This window comes from Polypterus senegalus, unplaced genomic scaffold (genome assembly GCF_016835505.1).
Source record: "Polypterus senegalus isolate Bchr_013 unplaced genomic scaffold, ASM1683550v1 scaffold_119, whole genome shotgun sequence".
Classification (NCBI taxonomy): Eukaryota; Metazoa; Chordata; class Cladistia; order Polypteriformes; family Polypteridae; genus Polypterus; species Polypterus senegalus.
Genome location: NW_024383076.1, coordinates 59831 through 75167, shown reverse-complemented (window position 1 = coordinate 75167; position 15337 = coordinate 59831). Strand labels below are relative to the sequence as shown.

Here is a 15337-nt window from a genome sequence, read left to right as displayed (position 1 = left end):
AAGAAAAGCCTGGCCTTTGAAATGATCCCACAGACAAAATATCTTCGTTTTTTAAAAGTTTAGTTAAGTTTTAAAGTAAAACAGTTTACACAAAAAAAGAAAATTAAAATAGCAAAAAAGGCAAAATTAATGTTAAGAAAAGTTCAATTCTAAGCTTAATCTTGTTACCTCTCAAATCGTTACTATTTACTTAACATTTCTGAACCATTTTAAAACGGTCAGAAAACTGTATGCTTATCCCACTTCTAACTTAAAAAATGGGTCTTTCAAGTTCCTCTTTACTGGGACCTGTTCTTACCGTAACTAACTTATTATCACACTGTTTCTCAGTTATAGTAAGAAGGTTCTATCTCTTGCTAACTTATAGGGGGAAAAGACTATACCATAAGTTATGACTATGAAAGAAATTAATATTCTATTCAAATTAAGCAAACATCAATATGAGTTTAACTCAAAACTTTAAATTTCTAAGATTGGCTCTTACAGATATTAACAAATAACAAGAATAATAAAATGCAATTGTGTGTGGTAGAGGACTACATTACATGCATATTTTTAACAGCAATTTACAGTATTGTGTGGTTATAAATGTAGCCCAGATGGGTTTGTGATGACTCAGTAGCTTTATAGACAGTCCAATTAAAGTAACTTAAAAATAGCATAATATAATAGTCATAATTGTCAGTTGTGGATGTTCTGTGACTAAGGATTTTTCAACTACATCTATAAATATTTTTGAAAGAAAGTCTGCTTTGAAGACTCAAGATAAAATTGCTGGCTGCTTCTTAAAATGATGAGGTGTCTGTCTGGGTTATAGTGTTGGAGAAATATTAAATCATTATAATCTGCAGACAGCAATGCTACCCTGAGGTGTTGTTTAGTATACCTTAAACCCTAAGTACATATTTGTTCACACTATACTCACAGACTAACAATTACATTTTTTCCCTTACGTTATTTTCTAGATAAATGACTGATTTTAGGCTTTTATTTTATTTTATTTACTTTTGTTAACTTCAATCAAGTAGTAGGAGATGTGAGCTGTAATACAGGCAGCTTGAAAATGTACACCCCTCCCGGCATTTCACTAACTTGTATTAATAAAAAATAATACATTTTATTTATATAGTATTAGGGTTCTGTTTTCTCATCAGGTGTGGCTGTTGAATAAGTAAGAGAGGAAAATAGGTAAAACACACAAGTTTAAGTGACTTGTCTTAAGGGAAATTTAAAACAATAATCTAACCCTTAATTTACCTCACACAGAATGATTGATGTGCTTTAAGAACAGATATGCTCACAAATGTCCTATTCTCTTCAATGGGAGGTTTTGAAATTTCAAAACGTTGTACAGCACATTGTGTATGATAGATCTCCATGAAAACTGAACAGTCTTGGCAAATTTCAAATAAGAATAAATATGCCAAAATTGGTCTACTGAGAGCCAAGTTGTTTCTTTAAGACAGACAGACATGGAAATGATGGTTAAGGTGTTCTTTGCATTATATGTGAACACACCTAAATACCACTAGTAGAATATACTGTATAATAGTCAGTTTTAGGAATGGAATGTGAACTGTCATACAAAATAGAAAAGGTCATCCTTAAGCTCTCTGAATTTGTTGACTCTACTACAGTCTCTTACATCCCTCAAACAGAGAGTCGGTCAGAAGAGTTCTATTGGGCTGAATGATTATTTCTCAAGAATGCAGTAGAGGTGAGGCAAAGACACGCCCAGTACCAGGAGACCACCAGTGTCTTCTTGGTTAATGCAGGATAAGCATCAAAGGCATTTTGTGGTCTAGTAAAGCTGATGTTATATTACACTGCTTCTAGTTGTTGAGTATGTGAGACTTGGTCGACCAAACTTGCTGATCTTTTGCTTATGCTATACAGTAAAAATTCTAAGTGTTAAATTAACTCTTTTGTATTAATAAAGTGACTCTTAAAAAGAATTTATTCAAAAACAGCCCCATGTCTATTCTTTTTGTTTTTAATTGTCATTATTAGGATACTGTTAAGGGAGCGAACTCCTTTGAATGTGAATTAATAAGAAATCAAAATGATGAAAAATACATCTCTTGGATGCACTGGGGCACATCATCAGTGATGTAACCTGGGGTCATTGGGTCTTTGAGTCAACATCAAAAAGCCCTCTCCTAGGCAACCGTACCGAGGTTGATCAGACCCCAGCTTGGGTCCCAGCAGCATTCACACACCTATCTGCCCTCTTGATCCAAAATATCTCTGCGGCTTCAGTTACGAGTCCAATGGTTCTTCTCTTTGCCTTCCCAGTTTTGCCCAGAATTGTAAATACTTTGCAGAGTAAATGCCCTGCCAAAAACCTGGCAGCCATCCTCCATAGGTCCATGCCACATTCACCAGCCTCTCCTTCAGCACACACCTACCAGCTCCTGATATTTGGTGCGCTTTCTCTTGTTAGCCTTGTCCTTATTCTCTTTCTCGTGGTACTGTCAACTCTAATACAATCTGTTGCTTAGTAGATTCTGAAACAATAAGAATGTCTGGCTGCAGCTGTGATGATGTTATCGAGGCTGGGAACTTTAGCATTCTGCCCATATGCCAGTCATTGGCAGTATCAAGGAGACCAGCTTTCAATCCATCTTGTGTGCAGAGTTTCTCTCTGGCTTACAGGAAGGCAGTTTTCCTCAGCTGATGGTGGCCCTTGGAGTTTTTAATGGCCATGACTGTGCTGTTAGCAATTGCCTTTTGAGTGTGATCAAAAGAGAGTTAAGTCCTTAAGACTATTGAAAAATATTACAGTAATATTTGTAAATTCCTCATGACTGTAAATCTTACAGTACTGCTATATTCTAAATTCTAAGCAGTGTGTTTGTTCTGAATACCATTTAGCCTTTATCACCATAAAATTGTATTTTTTATATATCTTTCGTCACGTAATGGTGGCCAAAAAATGTTTAAATCACATGTAGAATGGAGACAAAGTGTCTGATAGAATAGGGGTCTGTGGTGACCAATGTTAGAGAACAGCAAGCAATATCAGAAACATCCATGAAAAAATCTCAAGTTAAACGTGCAACATAACCCACTTGCCAAGTCTTAAGGTCGTATATTCACAACATCCAAAACACTTATGTCTACTAAGATATTGTTAAATAAACCACTTCCAGAAAATGCTGCCCGCCTCCATTTAAATTTATGTTAATATTCACAACTGGAGTGTTATAATGGGTGTTGTTAATTGTTTACATTTTTTTGAGGAATCTTATGCAAGCATTTATTTTGTTTTTTTTTTTTTTTTTTTGCATTTTACCGCAATGTAATTTTGTTTTCTTAGTGTGCAACCACTTTCATTAATAGCACTGCTTGTTGCTGCAACACCCACTCCCAAAATTTCAAGTAATTGTGCCGTAGGTGACGTCATCAAAGTGATATCTTTCTATGTGTCCAGTATGTGATTTGTTAAATTATCAGAGATTAGGATGCTGTGAGCAATTGCAAGGAAATATATATATTTTTGTTTCAGTTTGGTTTTGAAACATCATGGCTTTGAACTTCGCTTTTGCTGTGACTTTTTTGACTAAATATTTGGATTTTTGTTGATCATGTCTTTTCTCCTGGTCCTTTTTTTTTTACAATTTATTCACTGTATCACAGGTACATCGAATTTACAATAGTTTCTTTATGCATGATCTACAAAACTATTAATTAAAGTTGTTTTCTTCTTTCTCCACAGAACAGAAGATGAAAAATAGCAAAATCATCAGTAACACTTAATTCTGTTTTGGATTTTTACCCTGATTCTTAAAACATTCTGTGTGAAACATATACCATTTTTACCTGACAAAAAAGTCAAGTCTAGTTATTTTATGGACATAAAAAAAATTTCTAGTATTAAACAAAAATTGGAAATTTGGTTTAACTGTTAATTACATTGTTGCTCCTTAACAACAACAAAAAAAGCAAAACAAAAAACAGCCACAAGACCAAAATCCTGAAAATTGTCACTAATTAAGATAAATATACAGATCAAGTGTATATAGTACTGGTCACTGTTTTGTCTTTCATACAAAAATTTCAGCATCTGCAAAGTTCTCGGCTTTTCTTGTGTGCCCTTTTTAAAGCGGATATTTTGTGTTAGGCACTTTTGAAAAAGATGGTGATCGTAGATCGTGCACGTTGACCCCTGTTCATTCCTAGCTATGTTTCATTTTTTTCTTAGTCGCCTGAATACTATTCTAGAATAATATAAAGCCACTATTTGTCCCCTTCCTGGATTAGTCATGGATTATTGGTCTAGTATGCAGAAGTGTCAGTGGGCATCTCATCTACACAGTTTATTGAACTGCATTATTAACAACAGAGATCCATGGCATCACAGTAATGCGAGATTTTTCAAGAGTCTCTGATATTTGTTAAATTAGATTTTGTATTCACAATTGATGACAATTGCCATTTACAATTATCATTTTGAGTTTCTCTAGCTCATTTTGTTATTAACATGTGCTTTAATTAACTGGTTATTCACAAAAACACGGGTTTCTAATATGCCATGTAAACCCTTTTTCCAGTTAGAGAAACCAAGTAATTGGTCTCTGAGAAACCCAGGTTGACACACATAGATTTCCGCATTATGTAATCCATTTATGTGGCCATGTAAACCCTTAACCGGTTTACAGTTAAGGATTTCGTAGCCTGCTCATGTGTTAGCTTTGCATATGCTTTCAGCAACCACAGCTAGAAAGTGGTGGAAGCATTCACAAAATAAATTTCCTTTGGAAATTTGTTCAGGCAATCATATTATGCTTTCTCCTGGTTGAAATAATCTGTCTCAATATTTCAGAAATCACTAATGTTGATGAAGTGAACATCGAGTGCTAAGCTCAGCAGCACAATCTTGAAAGTAGTAGGGTAACACGTTAAAAGTAAAGTGTGTTATGTCTGATTACCTTTCAAAGTAATGATCAACCTAACACAATCCTTATTTTATTGAAATAAACATATCTACATTATTCTTATCCCAGAAGCACTGGGTGTAAGGCAAGAAGCACACGTACCAGTATGCTGCTCTTTTGTAGGGCTCGGTCAGACAGCCAGACAGAGGATAGTGTGCTGCTTGAAATCTGGTAAAAGAAATAAATTAACAATGTGTCAGTTTAGTTTTAATTTAGTTATTTGTTATAGATACATTGAAACAGTGTGCTTGAGTGACACAGTGGTCAGTGTTTATGCTGTGAATCATCGGTAGCTCAGGTTGAGGATGTAATAAGGAGATGGATGTTATTTACTTCATGGCACATAACGGAATAAACATATTTATAAAACACAGAAAATGATCGTATTTGTTGGGTGTGCTTCATCAGTCTCATGAAGGCACATATATAAGTTTAGGATTTAATAACAAATGCTGGCCAGTCAAATTTTGTACATTTTGTAACACTTTAAATTTTATAATCAGTACCTATATAACATCCATTCCTACTTTTTTTGTAAGTAATGAAGAATGTAACTAAGTTACTTTTGAGAGCAACATTCCCCAGACTGTTTGAGGTGACATAGGCTCCATGCTTGCTTTCAGATTTATGATGGCCATTGATGATGTATAACCTTTATTTTAGTGCATGTTTATGACATTGGAGCTAGGTAACTCCAGAAACGTACTTGCACATGTAAATGGGCTTTTTTGAGAATCCAGGTTTCTCCCTTAACCGGGTTACTCAGTTGTGTATGTGCACATATAAACTGATTCACTTTCGGTACTGCAAAAAAGTGTCTTTATTACTCACGCTACTATATAATAATACTTTGTTTTTATCTTATTGAAGGTTACAAAGCATCAGTCGAGTGGTCAATTCATCTCTGCACTGTGGCCTACTAAAATACCTTTACTTTCTAATGGTCAGAGGTGGGTTATTGGTGACTTTTCTTGAAGTTGCATACTTCAGCATGAAGCCTGTGAATCCTTCATATTCACAAAAATTTTTATGAAGATATCAAAGGCTCTTAATATGCCACACTGCATAGAAATAAAAAATTACTCTGCTGATGCTTTATAGGTGTTATTAGGATGCTGCCTTTGCTCAGGTCTATTTACATAGCTGTAAATGAGTGATATATTTTTGCAGTACCTAAATGAACCTGCTCCTCTTTCTTTTCTTGTGGCTTCTGCCTCACTTCTGCAAATTTTTTCCACATTGTAATTTATTTTCACTTTCACATCTGTTGTGCTCTTCTTTATTGGTTACATTTCTTCTCCTTGTACACATTGCAACAGTTTCTCTCCCTAATCTTGCCTTTAACTTTTCAAGCAATTCATTTTGTCGAATTTGACCATCTCTGTCTCTTCTTTTTTTATATCATTATATTATGATTTATTTTTCATATTTGTCGTCATAGACTGCATTAATATGCTGTCACAATAACACATAGGAAACCTCAAATGTTTGGGGCAGCCACCCGTATAATATCCCTGGCTGCAAAATGGGTATTTTTTCCACGAGTTGTGCATGGTACAATGTCCAAAACAGAACTTATTTGAGTCCAGAACTAGAAGAGATGTCGTTGAGCACTGGTACCGGAAGTAACACCATCAATGGCGTAGGTACCTAATGGGATTTCCGAAGGATAGTCTCTGGAGAGAGAGTTAGTGCAGGTCGCCATCCCCTGGTCTGTTGTGGTATTACTGTTATTTAAGCCCTCTAGCTGCCTCCCATGTGCACGTATGTGACAATGCTTCAACTGATTCAGTTTTGTTTTATTAAACCCATCTGTTTGTCAGGTGAAGCAAAACCAGGAGTAGCTAGCCCAATGCTATATGCTAGAGACCAATGTCAGAATCATACTTTGAACATGAAAGTCTCAGAAAGGCAAAATCGAATACAGTATAACTATAAAACCATGATATAGTATTTCTTATGAGGTAGTGTTATTTGTGCTCTATTTATTAATGAGAAATGGTCTATACATACATTAATTATAAGCGAAAAGACAGGATCTTATCTATTCCATTTGCTGGAATTGACCGAGAAAGCAGACTTTCATTTTGTTAAAGAAATCAATATATTGACATGAACATCACATTTTGACCCTATTGTCAGGTTTGAAATGGTATTTGTTTAAACTGTTTGTACTGCATAAGGATTTATTAACCTTCAGTTGCTTTATTCCTGTACATGGGAAATGTTTAATTTAATTTTGCAAATCATGCAGCACTAGTTAGCTTAATGATGATGATGAGAAGGAACAGAGACATGTTAGTGGTTGACTTATTGTGTGGGGAATAGCTCTTAACTTTAACTTGGCACTTCCGAGACAACCCAGTCTATTAATTTCACAAAGAAGTCATTTCCTGGTCTAATGTTTATGAAAGGACCACCTATATCGGCAGTTCTCAACTTGTGTGGCCGCCAGATGGGCATGAAGTAACAAAAAAGGGGGCGCGAAGATGTGAATAAAACAAAACAAGAATTGAAAATATGAAAAATACATCTATTGAAACCAAAACAAATTAACTTAAACTACTGTACATTCTGATACTAGAAAAATAAATATAGAGTTAGATTTAAATACTCTTCCGAATATTTTCTTGATTTAACCTTTGGAACGACGCTCTTCTCCGCGCTTGTTGATGCTTCACAATTGTCCGATGCTCATTTGCTCCCAATTAAAAATATATTCATGGTGGTGAGCTTAAAAATGTTTGGTTCTTACAGCATATATTCGAGTTGCTACAAACACTATCGAGTACTTAAGTCATACAACCACACTGAAATATGGCCTCGGCGAGACGAAGTTCACATTTATACTAGCAGGTGCATCTCTAGTAAATTTGGCAAAGATTGAAACTTTCCATGAAATAGCGAGAAATAAGAAGAAGTGGGCAGTGCTGGCATATGTTGGATTCTTTTGTATGTACTAATTTTATTTAAATTTATTTACTATTGGTTGTGTTTATGTTATAATACCTTGGTGATGTTCCATGTACAGTATGTTGTGGGCAGTCCCTCAAGAGGCAAGGCCACCCATCAATCACTGCAAGTACCTGCCCTCTAGGCTCTAAATCCGGAAGGGTCTCCCACAGTATCTGGCGATTAATTTTGAATGCACTAGGAAGTTTGGTGAATGTTTCTTTGTATAGTTCTGTTCTTTTGTGATTCTTTGTATTTTTGATCTTATTGCTCAGTTTTTGTCCATTCTTTGAATATTGTACTGGGAGTTTTTTGCTTTGGATTGCCTTTTGCATTATAGGAAACTCCTTTTTGCCTTTGTGCTCCAATGGAGCTTCACTCTTTTGGAAGAACATCTATTGTGAAGAATGAATTTCTTAATAGCTGGGGTTTGACAGTGATACCTGTGGCATTTTTGGAAGTGTTTTGGGACTATGTTATTTGGGACTTTTAGTTCACGACACTAATCACATACAGGAACAGTTCTCAAACATAATAATCAAATCGATTTTCCTCAGTGATGAGCCAGTGATTCTCGTTAAATTGAATTTGTTGCAAAACTCAAAGTTTTCTTTTGCAAATCAAAATATATTTTATGATTAGTGAAATTTGTGCCATTGACAGGGGTAGAAAGATGTTTAATCCCTGTGTGGTACTCCATCCACATGCCTCAGCCTGTCACTGGAGCCATTTTCTGTCAATTGTGGATTTTTTGCAGAGGCATGACACGTGTTGCGGTTCTGGTAGTACAATGCCTATTTTGCCAATTATGGCGACAATCTTGGTGATAACAACCTAAAGAAAGGGCAGTTGATTTCAGAGAAAATGCAGTAATATGCATGGTGGTGCATTTTGGAGCATGTTTATATAGAAAATATTTCACATATTTAAAAAACACATTGTCCTTCTCCACAGTAATGTGTCTTTATATGTACTCATTCCATATCTATTAATTTGTAAAAGTTATACTTGCATTTTACCTTAAAACTTTTCACAGTGTGCTGAGCCTGCACTCAGTAAAGAGTTCTATACAATAATAATAATAATAATAATAATAATAATGATAATTTTATGCTACTCAAAGTGCTTTAGTGAGTGAGGAGCCACTTCAACCACCACCAATGCGTAGCATCTACCTGATTGATATGATGGCAGCCATTTTTGCACTATTATGTTTACCACGCATTAGCTGATAGGTGATGAAGTGATGAGAAAGATATCCTGTTAGAGACTGGGGTTGATCGGAGTGGCTGGAATGACAATGTGGAGGTGGGCAATTTAGCCAGGGCATCAAAATACACCCTGCTCTTTATGAAGGATGCAGAGGGATCTTTTATGACCACAGAGAGACAGCACCTCTGTTTTACGTTTCATCCAAAGGACAGCGCCATTTTTACAGCACAGTATCCCCGTCACTGCACTAGGTATTGGGGTCCACATATAGATCACAAGGTAAGCGCCCCCTGCTGGTCTCACCAATGCCTCTTAAAGCAGCAACACAAGCTTTCCCTACATAAACTGAATTGAAATGAATTAATGTGAATGTGAATCATAAAATAAAATTGACTTCACTTGTGTGATGTGACTGCAAAGAAATGCAGGAAAACACAAAAAGGTGAACAGCACCTTTAGTGACCAATAGTTCTTGGTTTTCCCTAAAAAATCACATAAAATTTTTTTTTTAGCATTCATTTCATGCAAACAAGGTTTTACTCATCACTAATATTCATGTAGCATATCATCAGGGATGGTTTAATTATGCTCAGTGTTCAGTGCTTGTCAATAGTGTCTATGTTCAATTTTGCATAATTAAATGCAATTTTAAAAAGGTTGTGACCTCCAGAGGTGGTGTTTGAGTTCTTCATTATTGATCACAGTGTTTTGGGTCTTTGCAAGTGGAATGGTGGACATATATGACTAGGCCAGTTAACTGTTAATTTTATTTCATATATGAGATAAAGTTACGTCTACAGCTACTATTACTACAAGTAGCAAATTCCACCTTTTTTGGCTATGGCCTTGTATTGTTTTTGTTTTTTTTTTGTGTGTGAAGACTTGTTGCACACACTGTATGAAAAAGAACATCTATTGTGAAGTTTGTATCCTATAGGAAAAGTCACACAACTTTATTAACATGAATTGTTTCCTAACGTGGTGCATTTGTTCTTACAGTGTTCCCAATTTTGAAAATCAACGGCATCAGCATACTCTGGTGAAGACAACACATGTTCACTCACCATTCAGTCAGCCAGGGTCATTTGGTTATCTGATATCTAAGTTTTTTTTCCATCATCTCATCCAGATATTTGTAAGAAGAGATTGTCAGGTCTTCTGCTTTGATTCATTGACTGTTCCAGGTTCCTGTAACTGTTTGCATGAAAAGATGCTTTCTGGTTTCAGTCTTGAATGGACTTCCCTTTAATTGCTTTCAGATAAGGGGTTTGTTTTTAATGAAGGAAATCTGCTGAATCCATATTACTGATTCCTTTGAGATATTTTTAAAACCCTTTCGGCCCTGACATCCTATTACTAGTACATATATATGCAGCCGTTTCTGTAAAGAACAGGTACATTTGCAGCTGTTGGAACCAGGCATGCTACTATAAACACAGACTGGGGAGAGGTGGCAGTTGCTTTGGGTGCCGCCTGGCAGCATACAGTCTGCAAAACACAGAAGTGAAAATGGATGTTTCTGTGCACCACATGTACGCACCACATAGTAAGTAGCTCCACTTTCAATTTTATTTCCTCAAGAAGATTGTATTTGGCAGCTATTGTATAATAATGATGATTTTTTTTCTTTTTCTTTTTTTCATTTTTGAGCTTTCTAGAAAAGGTAGAATATCTCACAAAATAATGTTTCCCATAAAAACACAAAATCCAGGGCCGAAAGGGTTTTAAGATCTTGATTAGGTCTGCACAGAGCTTTCAAGTTTAATTTCCTGAGGTATGCCCTTGAGTAACTGTGATGCACTTAGTTGTTTTCTGCCTGTCTTCAAGTGCTGCTCTGTGTTTCTTGTAGTGTGGTGAGCAGAACTACATGCAGGATTCCGTCTGCATTCTCACTGGTGCATTATATAGTCTGAGCATAACATTCTTTGATTTATACGTAACATCTTTTATGATATAACCTCACATTTTATTTGCCTTTTTAAGATCTTCTGCAAATTGTCTAGGCAATAGGAATGTTATATCAATGTAAGCCTTCAAACCCTTTCCTGATATAATTTCCTATAGGACTTGTCTCCAAACTTGTATTTATAATTAATGCAAATTTTGCTTACATGTAGCACTTTGCACTTTATTATTTACTAGCAAAATACCCACGCTTTGCAGCGGAGAAGTAATGTGTTAAAGAAGTTATGAAAAAAAGGTAACATTTTGAAAATAACGTAACATGATTGTCAATGTAATTGTTTTGTAACTGTTATGAGTGTCGCTGTGATATATATATATATATATATATATATATATATATATATACACACACACACATATAAACATATATATACATATACATACATATCTACATATATACATATACACACACATATATATATATACATACATATATACATATATATATACATCTACATATATAAACATATTGTGAGTTGGAGGGCTGATTGCACCCCAAGAAGATACAGACGCCCCTGGGAAAACCCCAATCCCTGAAACACAGACTACCCTCACATTGCTCCTTACCTTCTCACTTGCGCTATAACGTGTAATACAAGCCTCGCACGATACTCCGCTTACTTAAAAGCCTTGTGCAGCGCCTATCAGTTTTGGAATTGATTGTTTGCTTTTATCTCTCTCTCTGTGACCCAAGTGTGACAATATATACACGCCGCGAGGGGGCGTCCGTCCTGGTTCTGTTGGGGGCCACGGGTTGAGGGCATGGAAGCCCTTCCCTGTAGGGGCCGTGGTCACCGCCAGGCGGCGCCCGATGCCGGTTTATCCGATCGCGGTTGCGGTGGGGCTGGAGCCCGGCGGGGCGCCTGGAGGACCGGAGGAGGCGAGTGCCTCCTCCAGACAGAGTGGGGCGTCCGTCCTGGTTAGGCAGGGGCCTGGGTACAGGGCTTTGAAGCCCAGCCCTGTAGGGACCGTGGCCACCGCCAGGCGGCGTCGATGCCTATTATCCGGGAGCCGGCACTTCCGCCACAGGAAGTGCGGGGAGACTTTGTGTGGCACCGGAGAGCTGCCAGGAAGACAGCCGATACTTCCGCCGCTGGGGCGTGGCTAAGGAGGAACACCTGGGGCTCATCCGGGAGCCTTATTTAAGGGCGCCTCCTCCAGTCATTGGTGGAAGTCGGGAGGAAGCAGACTGAGCTGGAGGCGAGGACAGGAGGCGGCCAGGAAGGCACAGAGGACTGTGGGCCTGGACTTTTGGGGAATTCGTGCGAGAAGGCACTGGGGGTGCACGTGAGCAAGACCTTGTATATAGTGTATGTAAATAACGGTGTGTGGGAAAAAATATGCTGTCCGTCTGTCTGTGCCGGGGCCAGCGTTCACAATATATATACACATATCTACATATATATACACATACATACACACACACACATATACATATACACATACATACATACACATACATATATACACACATACATATACAGTATATATATATACATGAACACATGATACACACACATGAACATATATACGTATATATATATATATACACACACATATGTACATATATACACATAAATATCTACATATATATTGTCGCATGCGGCTGAGGGTGGAGCCCAGCCGGGACGCCTAGGAGGACCGGAGGAGAGCTTGTACCTCCTCCAGACCGTGAGGCGACCGCCCTGGTTGTGTTGGGGGCCATTGGTAGAGGGCTTGGAAGCCCAACCCTGTAGGGACCTGTGGCCACCGCCAGGCGGTGCCCCGGTGCCTGAAGCAACCTGGAGCCCAGCACTTCCGCCACACCAGGAAGTGCTGGGGGGAAGAAGACAGGGGACACCTGGAGGGCTTCCGGGGTGTGCAGCCGGCATTTCCGCCACACTGGGGTGTGTCTGCGGAGGAATGCCGGGAAGCAGGTGGAGCCCATCCGGGTTCCTATATAAGGTGCCGCCTGCCTTCATTCAGCGGTGGAGGTCGGGTGAAAGAAGGACGGAGCTGGAGAGAGGACTGGAGGCGGCCAGAAAGGCATTTGGACTGTGAGGCCTGGACTTTGGGGGATTGGTGCTGGAGGCACTGGGACGTGCACTGAACTTATTTGTAAATATAATCATTGTAAATAAACGTGTGTTGGGTGAACAACGATATCCGTCTGTCTGTGTCTGGGCCCCCGTCCACAATATATGCATATATATATATATATATATATATATATATATACAATAGCAAAATACCAGCTTAGCGATGCGAAGTACTGCCTTAAAATTTTTATTAAGAAGAAAAATTAAACCTTTTTAAACTGAAGAAATTATACCAATAATTATTTGTTGAGGATCTCTTCGTATACCACATTGTGAGTTCGGCCCTCCGATTGTAATATGACTAGATGTGCACTGAGCTTACTCTTGAGCATGCAACGTACAGTTGGCCATGTGAACAGTAATCTTGTCTCAAATCTCACAGCTTGGATTGCTGCTGTCATAATTTGGGTTTCATGGTTTGTTTTAATTACGACAGTATTTGTAGGACTTGTTTTGAAGTGACATTCGGCATCTGTCAAGCGTTGTTAGCATACAACCGGTTTCATCGATAACTTCACATCCAGCTTTTGAGAGTTTAAACATTCATAAACATCAAAGTGTCCACTACTCAAATCGTCACCTGTCAATCTAAGATGTTTTAGAGGCATTGGCGGTTGTCGAAAGGTGTAAAATATTTGGCCAATTCGGTACACTTGAAAGTGACAACCGAACAATTCAGCGGCAGCCATCAACTCACATGCAGATGCATAGGTGAAGGGCTTAAGCATTTCACACTTCTAGTGCTCCTGTGTAGTATAATTATCTACTGTACCGTCATCAGTCCACACCTTGAACCTGTTCCAGTCATTCAATGCATAAGACACAATGTTCCTCCGGATATCAAGAGTGAGCCTGATATGGCCGTGCAATATGTAACACAGAGAATGGAAAAGGCAGGTGCCATCTCCGGGCAAGGAAACCACTCGGTAAGTGACAGTTCTTTGATCGATAGTGATCACCTCGATAGACATGTTATTAGGGGTTCGGTTGGAATGATAAAGGAAATTGGTACCTGAACAATGTAAAGTAAGTCTAAAATATCTACACAATAACTATAATCGTAATAAATGAACAATAAAACAGCAGAGAAGCCGTGTATTAAATAAAAAGGATGTAGTTATCAGCAGGGAGAGGAGAATCCCGTGGCGAAGCAAGGAAGGGAATGTAGAGACTGGGTAATGGACTGCCTTATATAGGCAGGCAGCCAACAACGTGGGAGGCGTTGGGATGGGGGACCCAACACCGCCTCACATGGTGACCGAGCTGCAGGCTATTGACGTATATATTTACTTAAGTAGGATTCAGTTAGCGTTGGGAACCCACGTACCAAATATCTTGAAGATGGACCCATTAGTAACAAAGACCGTTGAAAAGTTCAATATGGTGGCTGACAGTGACGTAATACCACCGAAATAAGTAAGCTTGAGAGTTTAAACATTCATAAACATCAAAGTGTCCACTACTCAAATCGTCACCTGTCAATCTAAGATGTTTAAGAGGCATTGGCTGTTGTCGAAAGGTGTAAAATATTTGGTCATTTTGGTACACTTGAAAGCGACAACCGAACAATTCAGCGGCAGCCATCAACTCACATGCAGAACCATAGGTGAAGGGCAGAGAATGGAAAAGGTAGGTGCCATCTCCAGGCATTGAAACAACTCAGTAAGTGACAGTTCTTTGATCGATAGTGATCACCTCGATAGACATGGTAATGGGGGTTGGAATGATAAAGGAAATGGGTACCTGAGCAATGTAAAGTAAGTGTAAAATACCTATACAATAACTATAGTTGTAATAAACAAACAATAAAACAGCGGAGAAGCCGTGGATTAAACAAAAAGGCTGTTGTTATCAGTAGGGAGACGTGAATCCCGTGGCGAAGCAAGGAAGGGAATGTAGAGATTGGAGCGTCGGACGGTCTTATATAGGCAGGCAGCCAACAACGTGGGAAGCGTTGGGATGGGGGACCTAACGCCACCTCACACGGTGACTGAGCTGCAGGCTATGGACGTATATATGTACGTAAGTAGGATTCAGTTAGCTTTGAGAACCTGTGTACCAAATTTCTTGAAGATGGGCCCATAAGTAACAAAGACTGTTGAAAAGTTCAATATGGCGGCCGACAGTGGCATCATACCACGAAATAGAATGCATACATTGGTTTCGGTTAGTGCAGGGAAGCCGCCAATAAAA

General features: G+C 38.3%; 1 protein-coding gene across 1 annotated transcript in view; it reads left to right on the top strand.

Annotated features, from left to right (window-relative positions):
• Window positions 1-6955, top strand: part of LOC120521307 (CD276 antigen homolog) — a 71492-nt gene extending 64537 nt beyond the window's left edge. The window contains exon 6 of the mRNA XM_039743020.1: window positions 3719-6955. The gene's annotated coding sequence lies outside the window, so the exon portion shown is untranslated. The remainder of the gene's footprint in view (window positions 1-3718) is intronic.
• Window positions 6956-15337: the final 8382 nt, after the last annotated feature.